Source organism: Trifolium pratense, linkage group LG5, assembly GCF_020283565.1.
Source record: "Trifolium pratense cultivar HEN17-A07 linkage group LG5, ARS_RC_1.1, whole genome shotgun sequence".
In the NCBI taxonomy this organism is placed as follows: Eukaryota; Viridiplantae; Streptophyta; class Magnoliopsida; order Fabales; family Fabaceae; genus Trifolium; species Trifolium pratense.
Genome location: NC_060063.1, coordinates 31,488,301 through 31,511,768, shown reverse-complemented (window position 1 = coordinate 31,511,768; position 23,468 = coordinate 31,488,301). Strand labels below are relative to the sequence as shown.

Sequence of the window (23,468 nt, the reverse complement as noted above, 5' to 3'; positions counted from 1 at the left end):
AATTCAGAATTTCAAGAGTATATAAAGCTCCCTTACTTGGATTGTAGTGAACTCCCTAAATTGAGGTTAAGCTTTTCCTTCCTTTGCTTCTCTTCACTCTCCCATGAGCTCTCTCTCTTTTCTCTCACCCACTAGCACTATTATTATTTTTGTGTATGTTTTTTTTTCTTGTTTGTATCACTCTCCTGACTCTTCTTAACTTCACCCACTTTAAACCACTTAATTCCAAGAAACAACCTTTTTAATACAATTAAAATGAATTTATTAAAATTAAAATCATGGTTTTCTTTTATTTTTATTTTTACTACTATATTATTCACACCCCCCTCCTCTTTGCTCTCAACACCTCATTATCTAATTTTTCTACTTCTTTTTCTTTTAATTTTATTTTCTAATTAGCAACGTCATTATTTTTATTTATCAATTATTTAATTATTCGCCACAAAATAATTAAATAAACATCGTCAATCAACATCACATAAACATCGTCAATCAACACCACAACAAGAAAATCAACACCACAATAACTAAATAATTAAATAAAATGAATCCTAATTTTTGGGGCGTTACAGGATGACTTGATGATCTTTTTCAAAGGTATTCTTGCTGGTCTTAAAGCTCTGAAGGATTTATTTACTAACTATGCTCTTGAATCTGGTCAGGTTATTAATAATTCAAAATCAACCATATTTTCGGGTTCCATTACTCAAGGCAGATTGAATCTAATAGTGCAGTTGCTTAATTTCAACATAGGCACTCTTCCTTTCAATTATTTAGGGGTTCAAATCTTTAAAGGTAAGCCTAAAGCTTCATACTTACAACCAATTGCTGATAAAATTAAGTTGAAACTCTCAGCTTGGAAAGCTTCACTACTATCTATAGCTGGAAGAGTTCAATTAGTTAGATCTGTAATACAAAGCATGCTAACGTACATTATATTTCTCTATTCTTGGCCTGCTTCTTTACTTAAAGATATTGAGAAATCTGTTAGGAATTTTATATGGAGTGGAGACATTGACAAAAGAAAACTAGTAACTACTTCTTGGAAGAAGATTTGTAGGCCTTTTTCTCAAGGTGGTCTAAACTTACGATCCTTGTCTAAGTTGAACAAAGCCATTAATCTCAAATTATGTTGGAATCTTTTCAATTCTCAAACTTCTTGGGAAATTTTGTTAAGAGATAGAGTTTTCAGAAAAGAAAGACTATTCAGCATCACATCTTCTCCTCTATATGGAGCAGTATAAAGGATGAATTTGCGATGATTATGGAAAAAACAATTTGGCTTCTTGGCAATGGGGAGAAGATCAATTTTTGGAATGATAATTGGTGTGGAGCACCTTTAGCTGATCAGTTCAATATTCCATTTCAAACTAATCCATTGCTTTCCTCTACAGTGAGTGATTACATCTTAAATGGTCAATGGAATATTCCACCTCAGTTGTCTCAGGCGTTCAACAATCTTACTTCAATTGTTCATCAAGTTATAGTCCCCATGGTTCAATCTCAAGACAAACTCTTATGGAAGCATACTAATTCTAGTGATTTGGAGCTCAAGGAAGCTTATCAATTTAAAATACAGCAGTATCAGGACTTATGATACACCGGAAAATGCACTATTTATTTAGTTAAATTAATATAATAATTCAGTTATTTTTATTTTAATTTCGTAACTTTATATAATAAATCGTTATTAATTCTTGGTATTTTATTTTATCAGATAAAAATCATTCGAGTCGAAGAAAGGAGCAAAAACGGACTAAAAAAGAGCAAAAATGGACAAAAAGGGGCCACACATGTGCAGCCAATTGGGCCACACATATGCAGCCCACAAGATCAACACGCCAGCCCACAAAGCAGCAAGCCTGCCGCTCGCCAGCTTCAACCAAGTGGCCCTCGCCACTCCCTTTAATCCTGGCCGTTCCCTTTTGTTCAATCGTGTGGCTCTCGCCACACATTCTAAGTCCCACATCGGCCAAACCATTCCTCCCCCCACTTGTATTTTAGTATAAATATGTGTCCTTTCTTACACTTTAAACACACACCAACTTGTAACAGTTGAGGAAGAGAATTGAGACTAGATTTAATTCTTGGTTTCTTCTCTTAGTTTAATATTTTTATTTCCTGTTGTTGCGCTGTCGGTGTCCGTACTCAAGATTTCTTTTATTAATTCAGGTTCTTTATTTTATTTTATTTTCTTTATTTTTATGCTTATTTTTATTTATTTTATTTTTCTGTTTTTATTTAATGTCTTTATTTTTATTTATTTATTTTATGTCTTTAGTTTTAGTTATGTCTAGCTAAATTTAGCATTGCTAGGATGTGTAGTTAGTAGCTAATTGGGGTTCGGTAGTTAATTCGTGCTTAATAGTTTTCAACCACCAGTTTTAAATAATACGTTTTCAAACAATTTGTCACGGGAGTGAGGATTGTTTTAAAGGCAATAAACCAACATTGACGAGAGTTGAGGTTTAGGACCAGATAGTTAAAACTGACCGTTAGTTCTAAAGTCCGCGAGAGCTATTTAGGATTGATGAGTTTTATATTGATTTTCAAAGGTACTTATATAGGTAAGTGAGCACGTGAGAGCAGAGCATTTATTTTATCTAAGTATAACGCTAGTCAAGATTTGCGAGAGCTGAGATTAGTGTTTTTAAATCAAATATAATTCTTGAAAACTGGCGACTGTTTTATTTTCTTAAGCAGTTTTTAATTGAACGTTGATTATAATTCGTCACGAGAGTGAGAATTAATTAAAGTAAAAATCAATAGAGCGAGAGCGTGAGATTTCTACTAGATAGTAAAAACTGAACATTAACTCTAATTCGCAACGAGAGTTGGGATTAGAGTTAATCAAATTATATTGTTTTTCAAAGAGTATTTTATTAGCGGATGTGAGAACGAGAGTTAAACATCACCTTTATATTATATAATGCTGGTCAAGATTTGCGAGAGCTGAGATTAGTATTTTTAAATCAATATAGTTTCGAAAATTTTACAGTTTGTCTAGCACGAATTAAGCTTTGAACCCTCTGAAGCAACTAATAGCACGTCCTAGCAATATTTTATTTACATATTAAAAATCTAAAAAATATTTATTTCTCTTATTTTAATTATTCAAAAATTCAAAACCCTTTAAATCATTAGCCTTAGATTTACAAAGCAACACTAGATAACTGATGACGTTAGTCATTACATGGAAATAAAGACCATTTTCAAGTGTTTTTAGAGGTTTTTGACCTAAATCATGAAGAATAAGACATTGATTTGAAGCTACATGCGAAGGAAGATAGCAAATGAAAATTGGTGGATTTTATAGTATTTTTACGCCTGGGGCGGAATTCTTTGCGCCTGGGGCGGAAATTTCACTGAAGAAGCTGGTTTGCTCACTGTTTTGCCGTTTCAGGCGAATTTCTTGTGCCTGAAACGAAACTTCTTACGCCTGGGGCGGAAATTCTGTGCCTCAGGCGGAAAACGTTATTTTTGATCAGTTTTATAAAAGGGAAACATCAGATCTGGATCATTATCGAATTTTTACACGAAAGAACAGCTTTTGGAGCGATTTTTGGAGGATCAAGAGCGACCAAGCAAGGATTCCAGTGTGGAAACACATCAAGATTCTTCTTGTAATCATGCTTTCTTTCATTTTATTTGATGTAATTTTTGAATTTGCAATGTCTAGCTAAATTCTCATGATTGGTCCTTAGGTGATTCTAATTACTCTTGATCTTGAATTATGTGATTGTCATATGATATGATTAATGAATTACGAAGTTAGTTTCTATTGATTGTTCTTTGTGCTTAATGCTTTGTATGAATTCGCGACTTATATGATGATTGCAATGATTTGTTTTACTATGACGATAGGAATAAATCATCAATCTAGGAATGATTAATCAATTAACTTTCACTTAAGACATTTCGAATTGTTAATTGAGATAAAAAGATTAAAGTTTTTCTTCCTCACATGATCATAGGTCTTACTAAGACATTAGGGATTGATGATCATGAGAGAGGATTATGTTACCAAGACATTGGGCATAATCAATTATGTTTTAATCAAATCATGAAACTAATTTGACTAATTCGTTATCATACATGATATTACCAAGAGAAATAGTAATTAGATGACCCAAAAAGGACCAATCGCTTTTCTTACATCAATCTAAACACCAAAGCAATTCCAAAGTTTAAAAATTTAAACTTGAAACCAAACAAGTCCCCCTTTTACAATTTATGTCAATTTACATGAGTATGTCTTCAATTTACAATTGATTTACAACAATCCCTGCGGAGAGAACAATTTTATTATACTACTTGACGGCTATTTAGTACACTTGCTAAATTTCTATCAAGTTTTTGGCGCCGTTGCCGGGGATTGTTGATCAAATCAACAAGGCAATTGATTCATACTTTTTAAATTTTATTGTTTTATTGATTAAGTTTTTGTTTATTTTAATTATAAATATATATACAAAAAAAAAAATAAGTTCTGAATTTTATTTTCATTTTCATTCTTGTGTAGTGCAGTTGCTTCTTAAGGTATTTTCTGGTTGTTTATGCAAGGTAGGAAAGTAGCAAGAGAACTTATCTTTGATCCTGAAATAGAGAAAACAGCTAAAGCAAACAGGAAAGCGGTTCGGTTAGCCCGAGAGGTTGCCCGATTAGCAGGTGTTGCACAAGAACGTAGTGAAGAAGTGGTTTCTAATCCAAACACATCAGAAAACGAAGCCAACATCATGGCTGAGAATCCACCACCACCTCCACCAGTTGTGCCTGAGAGGACGGTAGGTGACTATGGGCAAAGAAACAATGGAGAGCTTGCCAATCTGGGTTTTCAACCGAGGAATCATGTGTCATTTGATATCAAGAATTCAGTGCTCAGCGCCCTCAAAGAGAATCAATACTCAGGGGCAGAAACACAATGTCCAAATCTCCACCTGGAGCATTTCTATGAAGCTTATGACTATACAGACCCACCAGGAGTATCTGAATCAGATAAAAGATTAAGGCTTTTCAAGTACTCGTTAACTAGAAGAGCTAAAGACTGGCTGGACACAATACCACCTAACACCATCACTACTTGGCAAGAGCTAGAGATGAAATTCATGGATAGGTACTTTCCAATTCACAAGTATCTTGAAAGAAGAGCTGACATTACAAGTTTTGAGCAAGGAGACTCCGAAACATTGTATGATGTCTGGGAAAGATTCAAATTGTGCCTGAAGAAGTGTCCTAAGCATGGGCTCGATAGTCATACTCAAATGCAGCATTTCACACAAGGATTGAGAGCTCAAACTAGAATGTTTCTAGATGCATCGGCAGGTGGATCTTTGAAAAATAAAAATCAAACTCAAGCTAGAGAGTTGGTGGAATCCATGGCTCAAAATGAGTACAGAGTTGAAAATGATCGTGGTGCAAAGAAGAAGGCAGGCATGCTAGAGCTTGATACTCAAACTGCTCTTTTGGCCCAATCTACATTGATGAACTCTCAAATGGCAGCTGTGTTGAAACACCTCACTAGCACTCCAAATTCCCAGATGCCAGTCATGGCAGCTAATGAAGTGAAATGTGATTTTTGTGGACAAGGGCATGCTAATGGCCAATGTTTTCCTGAAGGGTCAGAAGAGGCAAAGTACCTAGCCAACTTCAAAAGGAACAACCCAAAGTATGATCCATATTCAAACACTTATAACCCAGGTTGGAGAGATCATCCAAACTTTGGTTGGGGAGGAAATCAAAACTCAAATAAATCTCAACAACAATCTTCTTCACAAAACTCTCAACAAAGGAGACCTTCTCAATTAGAGGATACACTTACTCAATTCATAAAGGTGACTCAAGGGAACTTCGAAGCTATGAAGGTTAGCCAAGATCAAATGAAAGCCAACCAAGATATTGCCAACAAGAATCATGAAGCTTCAATTAAGAACTTGGAAACTCAAGTTGGGCAATTGTCAAGGCAATTCGCGGCTACTCAAAATAATGGTTTTGAAGGTTCTACAAAGGATAATCCGAGGAATGAAAGTTGCAAGGCGATTAATTTGAGAAATAGAGTGGTTCCTTCACCTGAGATTGTAACGAAGAAAAAGAGTGAGTCTAGTGTTGAGGGAGTGAAAGAAAAAAATAATGTTGAGGGAGAAGTTGAAAATGAGAATGAGGGAGAAGTTGAAAATGAGTTGGAGAAAATGATTGAGATTGAGAAAGAGGAGTTAGTTGAAGATGAGAAAGATAAAAAAATTGAAAAAGAGAATGATGAGAAGTTAGTTGAAAAGAGAGGCAAGGGTGTAGAGGAGAAAGAAAGTTCTGTCCATGCCAAATTGCCATATCCGCGCAAGAAGAAGGCAAAGGCTAATGATCACCAACAATTCAAAAAGTTTATGAAGATGCTTCATGATCTCCAAATTAACATTCCTTTTGCTGAAGTGTTGGAACAGATGCCTGTCTATGCCAAATTCATGAAAGAACTTATGACAAAGAAGCGGAAACCTCTTGATGATGATACAGTGGAGATGACAGAGGAATGTAGTGCCATAATCCAAAAGAAACTTCCTCAAAAGAAGAAGGATCCTGGAAGCTTTACCATACCATGTTCAATAGGTAACATCTCCGTTGGTCGAGCTCTATGTGATTTAGGAGCTAGCATCAACCTAATGCCATTGTCAATGATGAAGAAGATACCCGGAGCTGTTGCAAAACCCACAAAGATGCAGCTCTCTTTAGCTGATCGTTCTATTGTACATCCTTACGGCGTACTTCATGATGTTTTGGTAAGAGTTGCTGAGTTTGTTTTTCCGGCTGATTTCGTCATCCTTGATATGGAAGATGATGCAGATGTAGAACCATTGTTGTTGGGTAGACCATTTCTTGCTACCGGGAGAGCGTTGATTGATGTGGAAATGGGAGAGCTTATGTTAAGGACACATGGAGAACATGTGATGTTTAACGTGTTCAAAGCCATGAAGCATCATGATGATGAACCACAATGTTTTAAGATTGATGTCATAGAGGAGGTGTCTGAAGATGTGCTAATTGAAGAAACACCTTCCTTTCCTTTAGAAAGAGTAATTGTAAATTCTATTGATGATCTAGAGGAGGAATGGGACAAAGAGATCGAAATATGTCTCCGTCAACTTGAGTCATGTAAAGAAGAAGAAGCACAAAAAGATTTTGAAAATGTGTATGCTGTGGAAGAGAAAGCTAGTGGTAAGGAGGACCTAAAAGTTACTATTCCGGAGTTGAAAGAGCTCCCCCCTCACTTAAAATATGTTTTCTTAGGAGAAGATGCTTCACAACCGGCAATCATAAGCAGCAGGTTGAGCTCTTTGGAAGCAGAGAAACTAACTAGAGTCTTGCGAGAAAATAAAGAAGTCATGGGTTGGAGCATCTCTGATTTGAAAGGGATTAGTCCCGGATTCTGCATGCATAAAATAAAAATGGAAGATGAATACAAACCTGTGGTGCAACCTCAAAGAAGACTAAATCCAACAATGAAAGAGGTGGTAAAGAAAGAGGTTCTTAAACTTCTAGAAGCTGGTATGATTTATCCAATCTCGGATAGTGCTTGGGTAAGTCCTGTCCATGTGGTCCCGAAAAAAGGTGGTATGACAGTCGTGAGAAACGAAAAAAATGAACTGATACCCACTCGCACCGTCACTGGGTGGCGGATGTGTATAGACTACAGGCGGTTGAATTCAGCAACAAGGAAGGACCATTTTCCTCTTTCATTCATGGACCAAATGTTGGAAAGGCTTGCAGGGCAGGCCTATTATTGCTTTTTGGATGGATATTCTGGGTACAATCAGATTGTGGTAGACCCAGAGGATCAGGAGAAAATAGCTTTTACTTGTCCTTTTGGAGTATTTGCTTACCGGAAGATGCCTTTCGGGTTGTGCAACGCACCGGCCACATTCCAGCGGTGTATGCTTTCTATTTTTGCTGATATGATGGAGGACACAATCGAGGTATTTATGGATGATTTTTCTGTGTTTGGTAAGTCTTTTGATAAATGTTTAGCCAATTTGAATGGTGTATTGAACAGATGCATAAGTACCAATTTAGTTTTAAATTGGGAAAAATGTCATTTTATGGTTAAAGAAGGTATTGTGCTTGGACACAAAATCTCTTCAAAGGGCATTCAAGTTGACCAAGCAAAGATAGAGGTTATTAAGGAATTGCCCCCTCCCGTTAATGTTAAGGGAGTGAGAAGTTTTTTGGGTCATGCCGGTTTCTATCGGCGTTTCATCAAAGACTTTTCGAAAATAGCAAAGCCCTTAAGTAACCTCCTTGTGAAGGGAAATGAATTTAAATTTGATGATGAATGTTTGAATGCTTTTGTTGTGATTAAAGAAAAGTTGGTCACCGCGCCCATAATCGTTGCACCTAATTGGGATCTCCCTTTTGAATTAATGTGTGATGCAAGTGATTATGCGGTTGGAGCGGTGCTCGGCCAACGACATGCGAAATTTTTCCACGCTATATATTATGCAAGCAAGGTTTTGAATGAAAACCAAATCAATTACACAACTACTGAAAAAGAGTTGCTTGCAATAGTATTCGCTTTGGAAAAATTTCGCTCTTATCTGATTGGATCGAAAGTTGTTGTTTTTTCAGATCATTCGGCACTTAAGTACCTCATCACAAAAGGCGACTCAAAGCCTAGACTCTTGAGGTGGGTACTACTTTTGTAGGAATTTGATTTGGAGATAAGAGACAAGAAAGGTGTGGAGAATGTGGTCGCTGACCATTTGTCAAGGTTAGAAAATCCAATGGTGACCACAAAAGAGAAGTGCATTAACGAAGAGTTCCCGGATGAAAAATTGCTGATGGTTTCTAAAAGGCCTTGGTTTGCTGACATGGCTAATTTCAAAGCAGGAAATGAAATTCCGGAGGACTATTCCTATCAGCAAAAGAAGAAATTCTTTAGAGATGCTAACTTCTATTTTTGGGATGATCCATACCTATTTAAGGTGGGGCAAGATGGCTTGATCCGTAGATGTGTTGATGAAGAAGAGGCGCAAAGCATAATGTGGCATTGCCATAGTTCTCCATATGGTGGTCATCACAGTGGTCCACGAACAGCAGCAAAGGTGCTTCAAAGTGGTTTCTTTTGGCCGACACTGTTTGCAGATTGTGTAGAGTTTGCTAGAAGATGTGATAATTGCCAGAGGACTGGCAATGTTTCAAAGCGGGATGAGATGCCTCTGAACCAAATGCTCGAAGTAGAACCTTTTGATTGTTGGGGGATTGATTTCATGGGACCTTTTCCATCTTCACGGTCTAACCTTCATATATTGGTGTGTGTAGATTATGTTACAAAATGGGTGGAAGCTATTCCTTGCCAAGCAAATGATTCTCATACTGTGGTGAAGTTCCTTAAAGAAAATATTTTTACTCGGTTTGGGGTTCCTAGAATTCTCATTAGTGATGGAGGCAAACAATTTTGTAACAAATACTTGGAGAATGTATTGGAGAAATACAATGTCAAGCACAAGGTGGCCACTCCATACCATCCTCAGACAAGTGGACAAGTTGAAGTATCTAACCGGCAATTGAAACAAATTCTGGAGAAAACGGTTTCTACTTTAAGGAAAGACTGGTCAATGAAGCTTAATGATACACTTTGGGCTTATAGAACCGCGTTCAAGACACACTTGGGGTTCTCTCCGTACCAACTAGTTTATGGCAAATCATGTCACCTACCGGTTGAGCTAGAACACAAGGCATATTGGGCTGTGAAATTTTTAAATTTTGATGCAGGTCTTGCGGGTGAGAAAAGATTGCTTAAGCTGAATGAACTTGAAGAATGGCGAATGCAAGCATATGAAAATGCCGTGATTTTTAAAGCAAGAACAAAGAAGTATCATGATAAAGGGTTGGTAAGAAAGGAGTTTAAGAAAGGACAGCAAGTCTTGTTATTCAATTCTCGTTTAAGGTTGTTCCCGGGTAAGCTAATGTCTCGGTGGTCTGGTCCATTTGTCATTAAGGAAGTTTTTCCACACGGGGCTGTGGAAATTTTTACACCAGGAGAGGAGGAGAAATCTTTCAAAGTAAATGGACAAAGACTCAAGTTTTATAAAGGAGGAGATTTTAATCGCCACAAGGTGGCAGTACTTTTCGAAGACCCTTGAGGTTTCGAGACCGTCAAGCTAATGACGCTAAAAGTAGCGCTGCTTGGGAGGCAACCCAAGGTTTTATTTAACCGTAATAGTTTTTCTTTTGATTTTTGTGTTTTGCAGGTCAAATTGAAAAGGAAAAAAAAGGAGTGTGAAAAGTGTCACAATCAGGAATTTACGCTTGGGGCACAAAAATTTCGCCTAAGGCGTAAGAAAGGAGCAGAAAAATTCAAATCCTGAGAGTTTTGACGTTTGGGGCAGAAATATTGCGCCTAAGGCGCAAAAATAATGATGAAAAGTGGTGCTCACTGTTTTCACGTTTTAGGTGAAAAAAAATGACGTTTGGGGCGTAAAGTATCATTAAGAAATTGGGTTGCTCACAGTTTTTACGTTTGGGGCGGAAGAAGTTACGTTTGGGGCGGAAAAAACATACTGAAGAAAGGGTTGCTCACTGTTTTGCCGTTTGGGGCGGAAAAAGTCACGTTCTGGGCGTAAGAAATTCGTTTTAGGCGAAGAAATTCACGTGAAACCCTCTTTCTTTCTCTCAAACATCATCTCCTTCAACAAACCTTATCCTTTCTCACAAAACTTCATCTTCTTTCTCACACAAATCCTCCATTAACAACCAACCAAACCTTCAAATCCAACACAAATCCTTCATTAAAACAACAACCACAACAAATTCACCCATTCTTTTTCACAAATTCTACCCCCAAATCTCAAAACCCTCTTGAACCCAAACCTCCCAAATCCTTCAAAACCACCATAAATCTTCATCTTTTTCATCAATAACCACCACAAACCTCATCTAACAACCACTACCCTCACCAATCCTTACATCTTTCACCCTAAAACCATAATTCCCAAAATTTCACCATAAAATACCCTTCAAAACCGTACACGAAAATTCACCCAAAAACACCATAAATCTTCATCTTTTCCATCAATCACCCATAAACCATTACCCTTTTCAATCTTTACCTTTCTCACCATGAAGAACATATTCAAAAAATCTTCAAAAGACAAAGAAGTTGAAGTTGGGTCTTCAAAATCAAGATCAAAGGTGGTAAAAAAAAAGAGAGTAGCCCGAACTCCTACACCGTCACCTTCGCCTTCTCCTCCACCATCACCGCCTAGAGAGCAATCACCACCTCCTCCACCACCGGTTGTGACTGAAATTCCTCGGTCACGCTTTGTTCGTCAAACGGCCTTCAATCGGTACCAGACTCTCCAAAGTAAGGATTTCAAACCCGAAAGGCGTCTCACGGATGAAGTGTTAGCATATCCCTTAATTGAAGCAGAATTCCGCAACAGGCATTGGTATGAATTTAATTTCTGTCTTAGGTCTGGGAATCGTACTTTAGCATTAGAATTTTTGAGTAATGCATGGCGAGTGAAAAATGTGTCACCGCGGATTGCTAAAGTACGCGGGGTAGATGTAGACTATTCCCCGGAAGCTATCAATAGGGTGTTCCATTTTATTGTTCCTGAATTCTGTGTTTTGAAACATCGACGTGAGAATAGGGCAATCATGGCATCAGATAAACGTGAGGCATTAAAATCTCAGTTGACTGCACCTGGAAGTATGTGGGTGAGACCATCTAGACAGCTCCCACCCCAGCGGTTTAAAACCGCTCATTTGTTGGATATTCCACGGATTTGGGCTGAATTTTGGCTAAACAACGTGGAGCCAAGTGGGAACAATTCTGAGATTCCTATGGATGTAGGGCTAGCACTTCAAGCTATCTTGCTAGGTGAAGACATAGATTTGGGCACAATTTTGAGTGATGATTTGGCTTCACTTATCCAGAAAGATCCCGATTCATATAGTCTGACACATCTCTGTTTGATCACAAAACTTTGTCTTGATCAAAATGTTGCTGCTTTTGATGATGATCAAATAGAAGAACCTAGAAAAGTCACTACGGCTTTTGTGAGAGATGTGAGAAGGAAAACCTTTGGGAAGACATTCATTCCATTTGCTGATGTGGATGATGTGATGGATTACACGGTTGAGGGAGGAGGTGAAGAAAGGGAGGAGAATGTTGAAAATATGATGCACCATGACATGCCACAAGCTCCGGAAATGGAGAGTTTTCCAGCTCCGCAATTTGATGCGAATGTTCTTGCGGATATGGTGTGGAAGATGGATATGAGTACTCAACAGGGCATTGATATGGCGGACCACTATGACACTTCATCCGCCTTATGGCAAGAATCCATGCGTTACCGAGAGCAAGTCCCGGCATATTTCTATCCGAGATATCCAACAATGCATGATTTTGATGAAGCTTATAATCAAAGAGTTAGGAGCATGGCAGCTACACTTGAAGTGAACCGTGCCACCTACATTCGCCAAAGGAGGGCAGCTGGCCTTCCGGATGAAGGAGGGTCTTCCTCAATGCAATTTCCTGGAAACTTGCCTCGTTTTGATCATGATCATAACATGCCTGAGCAGGATTGAGGTTTTGTGCCATTCATCTTACTTTCCTTCTCCTCCTCTATGAATTCTTTTTGGCCTGTGTGTTATGATTCTTTTGTTGAAATTGTTGCATGCTTGATTTTGGTCTATAATAAGTACTTGAGCTAGTCATTTTGTTTTCCTTGAATGTCTTAGTCTTTTTGAAAACCTCACACTATTTGAAATTTGTTTGGCTATCATCTTAGATTCAAAATTGTTGACCAAATGCGTGATATGAATTTGTGATGTTTTTGATTGTTTCTGATGCATCATAGTGATAATTTAGGCAAGGCTTAGGGACTCTCACAAATATTGACCATAGTTTAATTCAGCAAAAACTGTGAGATTTTGAGCCCAAACACTGATTTCTTTTGATGATTATGAGAATTCCACACTTAGCTATGTCTCTAGAATTTGCGCATGTTCTCTTTAATTGATTTATTGTTGTGATGTACACACGAGGCAAGTTGTTTGGTACCTTGAGCCTGTTCTAGCCACCCTTATCATTGCTTATCCTTTGTTTAACCCCTTTTGAGCTTAAAGAAAAATGTTTGTTTGTTATCTGACCCAAGTTATCAAAATAATATAAAAAAAAAAAAAAAATTGATTTTCTTGGAGAATTAGATACCTTTAGTGTTTTTGCACAATGCATGTCACTAAGTTTGGGGTTGCTTTTGGAACTAGCAACAACTTAAGTTTGGGGTGGGTATACTAGAGAACTAAAAAATTTTATGAAAGAAAAATTCAAAAGTTCACCAAGAAAAGAAGTATCGAAAAAAAAAAAGAAGAAAAAAAAAATAAAAAAAAATAAAAAAAAAATAACCATGGTGATCTTCTTGAAAACAAAAAGGAATTCCTTGAAAGAAAATTTTGTGAAAGAAAATTGTTCTCTAGTATCAATTCTTACAAAGTGGGGTGGGGTGTTGTATCTATTCAATTCAGTGGTATCTAACTTCAAGTTTTTTTTACTCACTTACCAGAAAAGCCACCATCCACCTTTTAACCAGGCCACGTTATAACCTTTAAAAGTCCTCTAATGTGTGTGCTCATGACATGGTGATTGATTTTTGAGAATGTCTGCAAATTTATAGTAGTCTAGTTATGATGTGTTGATTGAGTGATTATATTACCCTTAAACAGGAGAGTCGGTGAGGGTGTGAAGAGATTAAGTATGGTCAATCTTTGTTTGATGCTCTTTGTTTTGCTTAAATTTGAAACTGTGTGTATTTGAATCATGACGAAATTGATCATTGAAATGTTATGCAAATTACGTCTAACTTGATTGGGTTTGATTTTGTTTAGCCAGATGGATTGAGGTAGTGTTTTGTTTTCCTAGAGATTGAGATATTCCTTGAGGACAAGGAAAAGTTCAAGTTTGGGGTTGTGATGACGTTAGTCATTACATGGAAATAAAGACCATTTTCAAGTGTTTTTAGAGGTTTTTGACCTAAATCATGAAGAATAAGACATTGATTTGAAGCTACATGCGAAGGAAGATAGCAAATGAAAATTGGTGGATTTTATAGTATTTTTACGCCTGGGGCGGAATTCTTTGCGCCTGGGGCGGAAATTTCACTGAAGAAGCTGGTTTGCTCACTGTTTTGCCGTTTCAGGCGAATTTCTTGTGCCTGAAACGAAACTTCTTACGCCTGGGGCGGAAATTCTGTGCCTCAGGCGGAAAACGTTATTTTTGATCAGTTTTATAAAAGGGAAACATCAGATCTGGATCATTATCGAATTTTTACACGAAAGAACAGCTTTTGGAGCGATTTTTGGAGGATCAAGAGCGACCAAGCAAGGATTCCAGTGTGGAAACACATCAAGATTCTTCTTGTAATCATGCTATCTTTCATTTTATTTGATGTAATTTTTGAATTTGCAATGTCTAGCTAAATTCTCATGATTGGTCCTTAGGTGATTCTAATTACTCTTGATCTTGAATTATGTGATTGTCATATGATATGATTAATGAATTACGAAGTTAGTTTCTATTGATTGTTCTTTGTGCTTAATGCTTTGTATGAATTCGCGACTTATATGATGATTGCAATGATTTGTTTTACTATGACGATAGGAATAAATCATCGATCTAGGAATGATTAATCAATTAACTTTCACTTAAGACATTTCGGATTGTTAATTGAGATAAAAAGATTAAAGTTTTTCTTCCTCACATGATCATAGGTCTTACTAAGACATTAGGGATTGATGATCATGAGAGAGGATTATGTTACCAAGACATTGGGCATAATCAATTATGTTTTAATCAAATCATGAAACTAATTTGACTAATTCGTTATCATACATGACATTACCAAGAGAAATAGTAATTAGATGACCCAAAAAGGACCAATCACTTTTCTTACATCAATCTAAACACCAAAGCAATTCCAAAGTTTAAAAATTTAAACTTGAAACCAAACAAGTCCCCCTTTTACAATTTATGTCAATTTACATGAGTATGTCTTCAATTTACAATTGATTTACAACAATCCCTGCGGAGAGAACGATTTTATTATACTACTTGACGGCTATTTAGTACACTTGCTAAATTTCTATCAATAACGGTAGGTCGATTATTGGTCCTTTGGGTTCGATAATCTTTTAAAACTACGCGACACAACTGTATACTTGTAGTTAAGTTGATAAACACGCGATCAAGTTTTTGGTGCCGTTGCCGGGGACCAATTTAGTCGATATCGTAACTCCAGTGTTACACCGTAGAGACTAAGGCAATTTTATTTTTATTTTACCCCGATTAGTTCGTTTGTTGCATGCCAAGCACTCGCTCTAGAGGCGAAAGATTGGTGCAACTAGTTAGCGAACCCGAACGTCTTTTAAGACGTAGAAATTTAGATATTCAATTAGAGATTCCTCTTCCCGATTTAGTTATGGCTGAAGCCCCACAAGAACGACCGCTAAGGTCCTACGCTATTCCTTCGCAAGAAGAACCGCACAATAGCATCGCTGCCCCCGCTATTGAAGCAAATAACTTTGAGCTTAAACCTTCATTGTTGTCAGCCGTACAACAAAACCAATTCTCCGGAAACCCCACGGACGACCCCAATTTACATTTGTCCATATTCTTGCAATACGCAGATACCGTGAAGGCAAATGGTGTCAGTCCCGAAGCTATAAGACTTCGTTTATTCCCTTTCTCGTTAAGAGATAGAGCTAGAGCTTGGCTCCAGTCCCTACCATCTAACTCAGTCACCTCATGGGATGAGTTAAAAAAAAGTCTTTTTAGCCAGATATTTCCCACCCAGCAAAACTGCTATGTTAAGAGCGCAAATTAATGGATTTAAACAAAAAGACAACGAGTCTCTTTTCGAAGCATGGGAAAGATACAAAGAAATGATTAGGATATGTCCTCATCATGGGCTCGAAGAATGGTTAATCATCCATACCTTTTACAATGGTCTCTTGTACAACACAAGATTGACCATAGACGCCGCAGCTGGTGGCGCACTAATGGATAAGGCCTACAATGAAGCCTATCAGCTTATCGAAAGCATGGCTCAAAATCACTATCAATGGGGAAGCGAGAGAGCACCAGTAGATAAACCTCAAACGAAAGGTGGAATGTATGAAATAAGCAACATAGACCACATCAACGCCAAGTTAGATGCCTTAACTCAAAAGATAGAGAGTCTAACCACCGCACCCAAAGCAACCGTGGCTGCAACAACACAAAATTGTGAGTTGTGCGGAGCTCAAGGTCATGCTATCGCTGAATGTCAACTTCTAACCGAAGCTCCGACCGACCAAGTGAATTACACTCAAGGGAACTCTTACAACCAAAACTAGAGAAATCACCCGTACCTTTCGTACAAGAGCAACAACGCTTTATATGCACCCGCCCAAGCACCTGCTCAAGCACCACCAGGTTTCCAAAATACTACATACCCTGCTCCTAGGAAGTCTAACCTTGAACTATTAATGGAAAACTTCATAACTACCCAAGCTCAAACCAACCTTCAAACTAGTGAGCAAATTAAGCAAATAACAAGCAAGTTAGATGTCTTGACCACTCACAATAAGATGTTAGAGACACAAATCGCCCAACTGGCACAACAACAAGCATCTACCTCTGCTCCTGCAGGCATATTTCCTGGCCAGCCTCAGCCAAACCCTAGGGGACATGTGAATGCTGTTATATTACGAAGTGGGACACAATATGATGGACCAGCTGATCCTAGAACTAAAAATCCTGCCATGCAACCCAATTTTGATAAGACAACCGAGAAGGAGAGTGAACCAAAAGAAAAGGAGGATAGTGGAGAGGAAACCAAAGAGAAAGAGAAACCTTACGTTCCTCCCCTACCATATAAACCACCCATCTCGTATCCTCAAAGATTAGTACAATCCAAAAACGTAGGGCAGTTTAAGAAATTTGTAGAGCTTCTACAAAAACTAAACATCACAATACCTTTTACGGAAGCTATCACACAAATGCCCTCGTACGCCAAGTTTCTTAAAGATATCTTGACTAATAAGAAAAAGATCAAGGATGATGAGACTGTCATGCTCACTGCCGAGTGTAGCGCCATATTACAAAACGAAATGCCCCCTAAGTTAAAAGACCCAGGAAGATTCTCCATACCCTGTGTCATTGGAAAGTACGTAATAGATAGAGCCCTATGTGATCTAGGAGCCAGTATCAGTTTAATGCCCGTAGCCTTATGTGAAAAATTGAAAATGGGAGAATTGAGACCAACTAAAATGTCAATACAATTCGCTGACCGTTCTGTCAAATACCCCCTAGGTATACTAGAAAACGTGCCAGTACGTATAGGTCAATTCTTTATCCCAACTGATTTTATAGTCATGGACATTAGGGAAGATTCCAATACACCCATAATCTTAGGAAGGCCATTCTTAGCAACCGCCGGTGCCATAATAGATGTGAAAAAAGGAAAGCTCACCTTTGAAATAGGTGAAGAAAAAGTTGAATTTATCGTAACACAATTCATGAACACATTGGCCATTGAAGATAGTTGCTATATGTTAGACGTCGTCAAAGAATGTAGAAAAGAGATGGAGAAAGATAAAACCAAAAATTCTAAAATTCTAAAAACTCCCATCCCTCCGACTCATGAAAATGGTAATGACGACCTAGCTAAATGTTTAAAGAAAAGCTCTTGCTATAGACTCGACATAGCTGAAACAAATTTCGATAACACACCCTTTAAACGAGTACCTCCCGACATACTAAAAGCCCACCCAGAAAGTAATATCTTCCAAAATAAAACATCTTCGTTTGCCTCCAAGAAAAAGAAAGGAAAAAGGAAAACACCTATGAGATGGTTTGACATGTTCAAATGGAGACCTAAGGATGTTGGGCATAATTTTAAGAACGTGAGTTTGGAAGAGGCACCATACTAATCTAAAGGATTAAGAAGTCGAGCTAACCGACGTTAAACAAAGCGCTGCATGGGAGGCAACCTATGAGTTTTCTTTAATTCTTGTTTAATTGTTGCTTTCTTTTATTTTTGTTTTTTTTATGACTATCTCTGATGATCCTGTGACTAATAGAGCTCCCACGCACATTTCTCCAAATGGTGCTGCTGGTGGGGGCGCAAGCATTGTTCCGCAAGCATTGTTCCACCTGCACACACTACACATTTTTCTAACACTTTTTGCAGGTAGTTCCTCCTCATCAAGGCAAAGCACTATCGATGATGTCCTCCATGAGATACGCGCCCAAAATGCATTAAATCAAGAGCGCGATGGATTATTTTATGCCATGCACCAACAACAAGAGGAGATGATGGAACAAATGACATTCATGCAAGCCCAGCAAAACCAAATTCTTCAAAACCAACACGAGATGCAGGGCTATTATCATAGAAAGGGAGAGCTCAGAAGAGCACCGTCAGCAACAACTCGACAATGTCATACAAGAGCTAGGCGGTTTGAGGCTTCAGTTCAACAATTTCCGAAATTATCAACAGCCTCCCTCATGATCTATCACAGGTTTTACGCTCCAATTCTACTCTTAAGTCACAACAGTGAGGACACTGTTGGATTTAAGTTTAGGGGAGCATTCTACTATCTTTATTTACTTTTTTTAGTTATTTGAATTTGAATTTTTATTTCCTTTCGCATAATAAAAAAAATTGAATTTATAGTATATTCTTTGGTTTTCTAAATTTTTCCTTTTCTTGAGCCAAATTAAAAAATTTTCCAAAGACTTAGGATAATAGCTCACTTAGAAAGTATAAAGGTTAAGAAAAGACGAGAGGCTAAGTTAAGGAAATTAGGGAATTTTACAACAAAATCGGTATTTTTCCAACACCCAGAAGTCTCCCTAGTATAGATATCAATTTGAATAACCATCGTGCCAAAATCTCTTGATTTAAATTTTTGGAATCCTTTAGTAGTTTATCTATCCAGTCGGACACCATCTATAAAGTCACACATTAAGTAAGTTTGTCGATGAATATAAGCGAATCATCGAAGCAAATTTTTAAGGTCATACTGTGGTAATACGGTTAAACCTTAAAGAAAAAAAATAATATAAGGTCATACTGTGGTAATACGGTTAAACCTTAAAGAAAAAATAATATAAGGTCATACTGTGGTAATACGGTTAAACTTTGGAAAAAATATTTATATGATTGCTCATACAAATTTTTTTGCATCATCAAGCTAATTGCGAGTTGAAAAAGATGAATAAAGACGCTAACCGGCTTTCTTACCATGTGTGTGACATAGATAAAGGGTCTTAATGTGAGTGTCTAGAATGAAAAGGGATGAAACAAAGCAAAGATTTAGATTTTAGTACAACGGCATGATCCAAATTCGGTATGTATAAGAGGGAGAAATTTGTGTGTCGTTGAAATACCCTTCTTGATTGTATAAAGAACCTAACTAATTAATCTTAGCCGATTTGAATTTCTGACCACGTATGAGTACTTGTGATGTTATTTTTCTCTGAGTCTGTGTGTGTGAGTTGCTTCGCATTTCAAATGTTTTCTATATGCAAGCTAAATTGCTTGAGGACAAGCAATGGTTCAAGTTTAGGGGAGTTTGATACACCGGAAAATGCACTATTTATTTAGTTAAATTAATATAATAATTCAGTTATTTTTATTTTAATTTCGTAACTTTATATAATAAATCGTTATTAATTCCTGGTATTTTATTTTATCAGATAAAAATCATTCGAGTCGAAGAAAGGAGCAAAAACGGACTAAAAAAGAGCAAAAATGGACAAAAAGGGGCCACACATGTGCAGCCAATTGGGCCACACATATGCAGCCCACAAGATCAACACGCCAGCCCACAAAGCAGCAAGCCTGCCGCTCGCCAGCTTCAACCAAGTGGCCCTCGCCACTCCCTTTAATCTTGGCCGTTCCCTTTTGTTCAATCGTGTGGCTCTCGCCACACATTCTAAGTCCCACATCAGCCAAACCATTCATCCCCCCACTTGTATTTTAGTATAAATATGTGTCATTTCTTACACTTTAAACACACACCAACTTATAACAGTTGAGGAAGAGAATTGAGACTAGATTTAATTCTTGGTTTCTTCTCTTAGTTTAATATTTTTATTTCTTGCTGTTGCGCTGTCGGTGTCCGTACTCAAGATTTCTTTTATTAATTCAGGTTCTTTATTTTATTTTCTTTATTTTTATGCTTATTTTTATTTATTTTATTTTTCTGTTTTTATTTAATGTCTTTATTTTTATTTATTTATTTTATGTCTTTAGTTTTAGTTATGTCTAGCTAAATTTAGCATTGCTAGGATGTGTAGTTAGTAGCTAATAGGGGTTCGGTAGTTAATTCGTGCTTAATAGTTTTCAACCACCAGTTTTAAATAATACGTTTTCAAACAATTTGTCACGGGAGTGAGGATTGTTTTAAACGCAATAAACCAACATTGACGAGAGTTGAGGTTTAGGGCCAGATAGTTAAAACTGACTGTTAGTTCTAAAGTCCGCGAGAGCTATTTAGGATTGATGAGTTTTATATTGATTTTCAAAGGTACTTATATAGGTAAGTGAGCGCGTGAGAGCAGAGCATTTATTTTATCTAAGTATAACGCTAGTCAAGATTTGCGAGAGCTGAGATTAGTGTTTTTAAATCAAATATAATTCTTTAAAACTGACGACTGTTTTATTTTCTTAAGCAGTTTTTAATTAAACGTTGATTATAATTCGTCACGAGAGTGAGAATTAATTAAAGTAAAAATCAATAGAGCGAGAGCGTGAGATTTCTACTAGATAGTAAAAACTGAACATTAACTCTAATTCGCAACGAGAGTTGGGATTAGAGTTAATCAAATTATATTGCTTTTCAAAGAGTATTTTATTAGCGGATGTGAGAACGAGAGTTAAGCATCACCTTTATATTATATAATGCTGCTCAAGATTTGCGAGAGCTGAGATTAGTATTTTTAAATCAATATAGTTTCGAAAATTTTACAGTTTGTCTAGCACGAATTAAGCATTGAACCCTCTGAAGCAACTAATAGCACGTCCTAGCAATATTTTATTTACATATTAAAAATCTAAAAAATATTTATTTCTCTTATTTTAATTATTCAAAAATTCAAAACCCTTTAAATCATTAGCCTTAGATTTACAAAGCAACACTAGATAACGGTAGGTCGATTATTGGTCCTTTGGGTTCGATAATCTTTTAAAACTACGCGACACAACTGTATACTTGCAGTTAAGTTGATAAACACGCGATCAACTTACATTGGGCAAAAATCATTTGGAGTCCTGATATACCTCCATCTAAATCTCTTTTGGTCTGGAGACTTATGCATGATAAGGTGCCAACGGATGAGAATCTCATGCTTAGAGGTTGTTCAATTCCCTCTATGTGCAATCTTTGTAATAATCATGTGGAATCCTCTTTTCATATTTTCTTTGAGTGTGAATTTGCAATTAAACTCTGGTCTTGGCCTGCTAGTTGCTTAAACTTGGTTTTGCAATTCAAATCAATGGAGGACATATGGAAACTTTGTGATTTGAATTGGTCTCCTCAGTGTAAAGTCACTTTGACTGCGACAATCATTAATTTTTTGAACACCATCTTGTTAGTAAGGAATCAAGCAAGGTACAATAATACAATTATATCTTGGAAATCTGCAATATCCATGATAATAGTTGACACTTCTTTGACTGGTAACAATACTAGTAAACTTTCATCTAATGCTATCAAAAATTTTATCTTTTTTAAGATGTTTAGAATTACTATCCATCACCCAAAAGTTCCAGTTATCAAAGTAATCTATTGGCAGCCGCCTTTGTTGAATTGGATAAAGTGCAATATTGATGGTGCTTCTTGTGGAAATCCAGGTAATGCTTCATGTGGTGGTATTTTCAGGCAAGCTTTGTTCTTGTGTATTTTTTATTTTTTCAGTTAGTCGTGTGCATTGGGGCTAATTGTGGTTACTTGCACAAGTTCAATATTTTCCTACAAACGAGATAACAACAGACTTAGGACACTTAGAGCAGATAACAACTGACGATGATACATAACACATCACACTTAGAACACTTCCAGCAGATAACAAAAAAAATTATTTAAATCCCCATCACTTAAATACAACGATTACAACATGGAGAGTAGTCCAGTCCCCTTGCACTTCCAAGGGATTTCACTATAATCACACAAGATTACAATTGCTCAAGCACACAACAAGAGACTTCACCACAATGCTCAAGCACACAGCAAGAGACTTCTCAATCTAACAAAGTAAATAAAGTTCGTTGATTGTAATACAAATGCTCTTAAGAGAACCTTTAAGATCAAATACAGTGAGTATATAAAACTACAGAGTATTTGGACTAAGAGTGAAAATCACGAGTTCAGAGCTTGTATTCGCAAATGAGAATTTGTTCGAGCGCGTGTTGTGATTGTTGTAGTTTGCAAACTGATTCTTCTAGTATATATATATAACTGAGAAAGAGTCGTTGCAAAGATGACCGTTGTTGAAGATAACCTTTTGTCTTCATGCATCTGTCTTGATGCAGTTTGGTCGTTTCTAAAACTGAGTAAGAGTTTCAGCAACTTTGACCATGTGCAGAGAAGACTTTCCTTATTCAGCTAAGAAGTCAGACAAGTCACGTTCTCCCTTATGGACAGACAAAATGTAAGTAGCTGTTCTGATCAAGGTTGAGAGGTCCTTTTCTTCATTGGTAAGAGAGTTGACCTTCAAATACGAATCTTCACACAATCCAAGATATACATCAGAGTTTGATTAACTTCAGACTTTAACAAGTTTTGATGTCTTCATCCTCTGACGCATATAACTTCTGAAGATTCTTATCTTCTGAGTTTTTGCGAAACTCTGAGAACTTAACTTCTGAGCCTTCTTCAGAGCTTGTCTGTATCTAAGTTCTGCACACTTAAAATAAATTTTTGGTATCTCCAATTGTACATTAATACTTTGTTATCATCAAAACCTTAATAAATTTAGGGGCAAACATTTTTAAATCAATTTTGTTCCAACAATCTCCCCCTTTTTGATGATGACAAACATAAGTATTAATTGACAATTGTTGTTAAATTAGCTTATCATGTTTCTCTTAAGTTTGTGAGGTTTTCAAGCTCCCCCTAAGATTGATACTCCATAAAGCCTTAGCTTTAAGTTTTATCCATGATATTTTAATTTAGTATAAGATTAAGTAGTTTTTAAAGTAAAATAAAATTCCATATTTTTCTTCAGGACGGGAGGTTTGCAAGCTCTCCCCCTAAGTCACATAAGGTTAAGTTAAGATTGCACTCTTAACTTATCCTTACTTATGAAATTTATTTTCAGTTAAAACACTTAGTCTCCACATAAAAAAAATTAAAACAAATACTTGTAACAAACTTTATTAACTTAACAACTTTAAGCGTGGTTTCAGATTTTTGAAACATATCAATTAATGCGT

General features: G+C 36.8%; 1 non-coding gene across 1 annotated transcript; it reads right to left on the bottom strand.

Annotated features, from left to right (window-relative positions):
- Positions 1–15,849: 15,849 nt before the first annotated feature.
- Positions 15,850–15,956, bottom strand: LOC123887782. The gene has a single exon (XR_006801779.1). It is a non-coding gene; the product is annotated as a small nucleolar RNA R71 (small nucleolar RNA).
- Between the last annotated feature and the right edge of the window lie 7,512 nt (positions 15,957–23,468).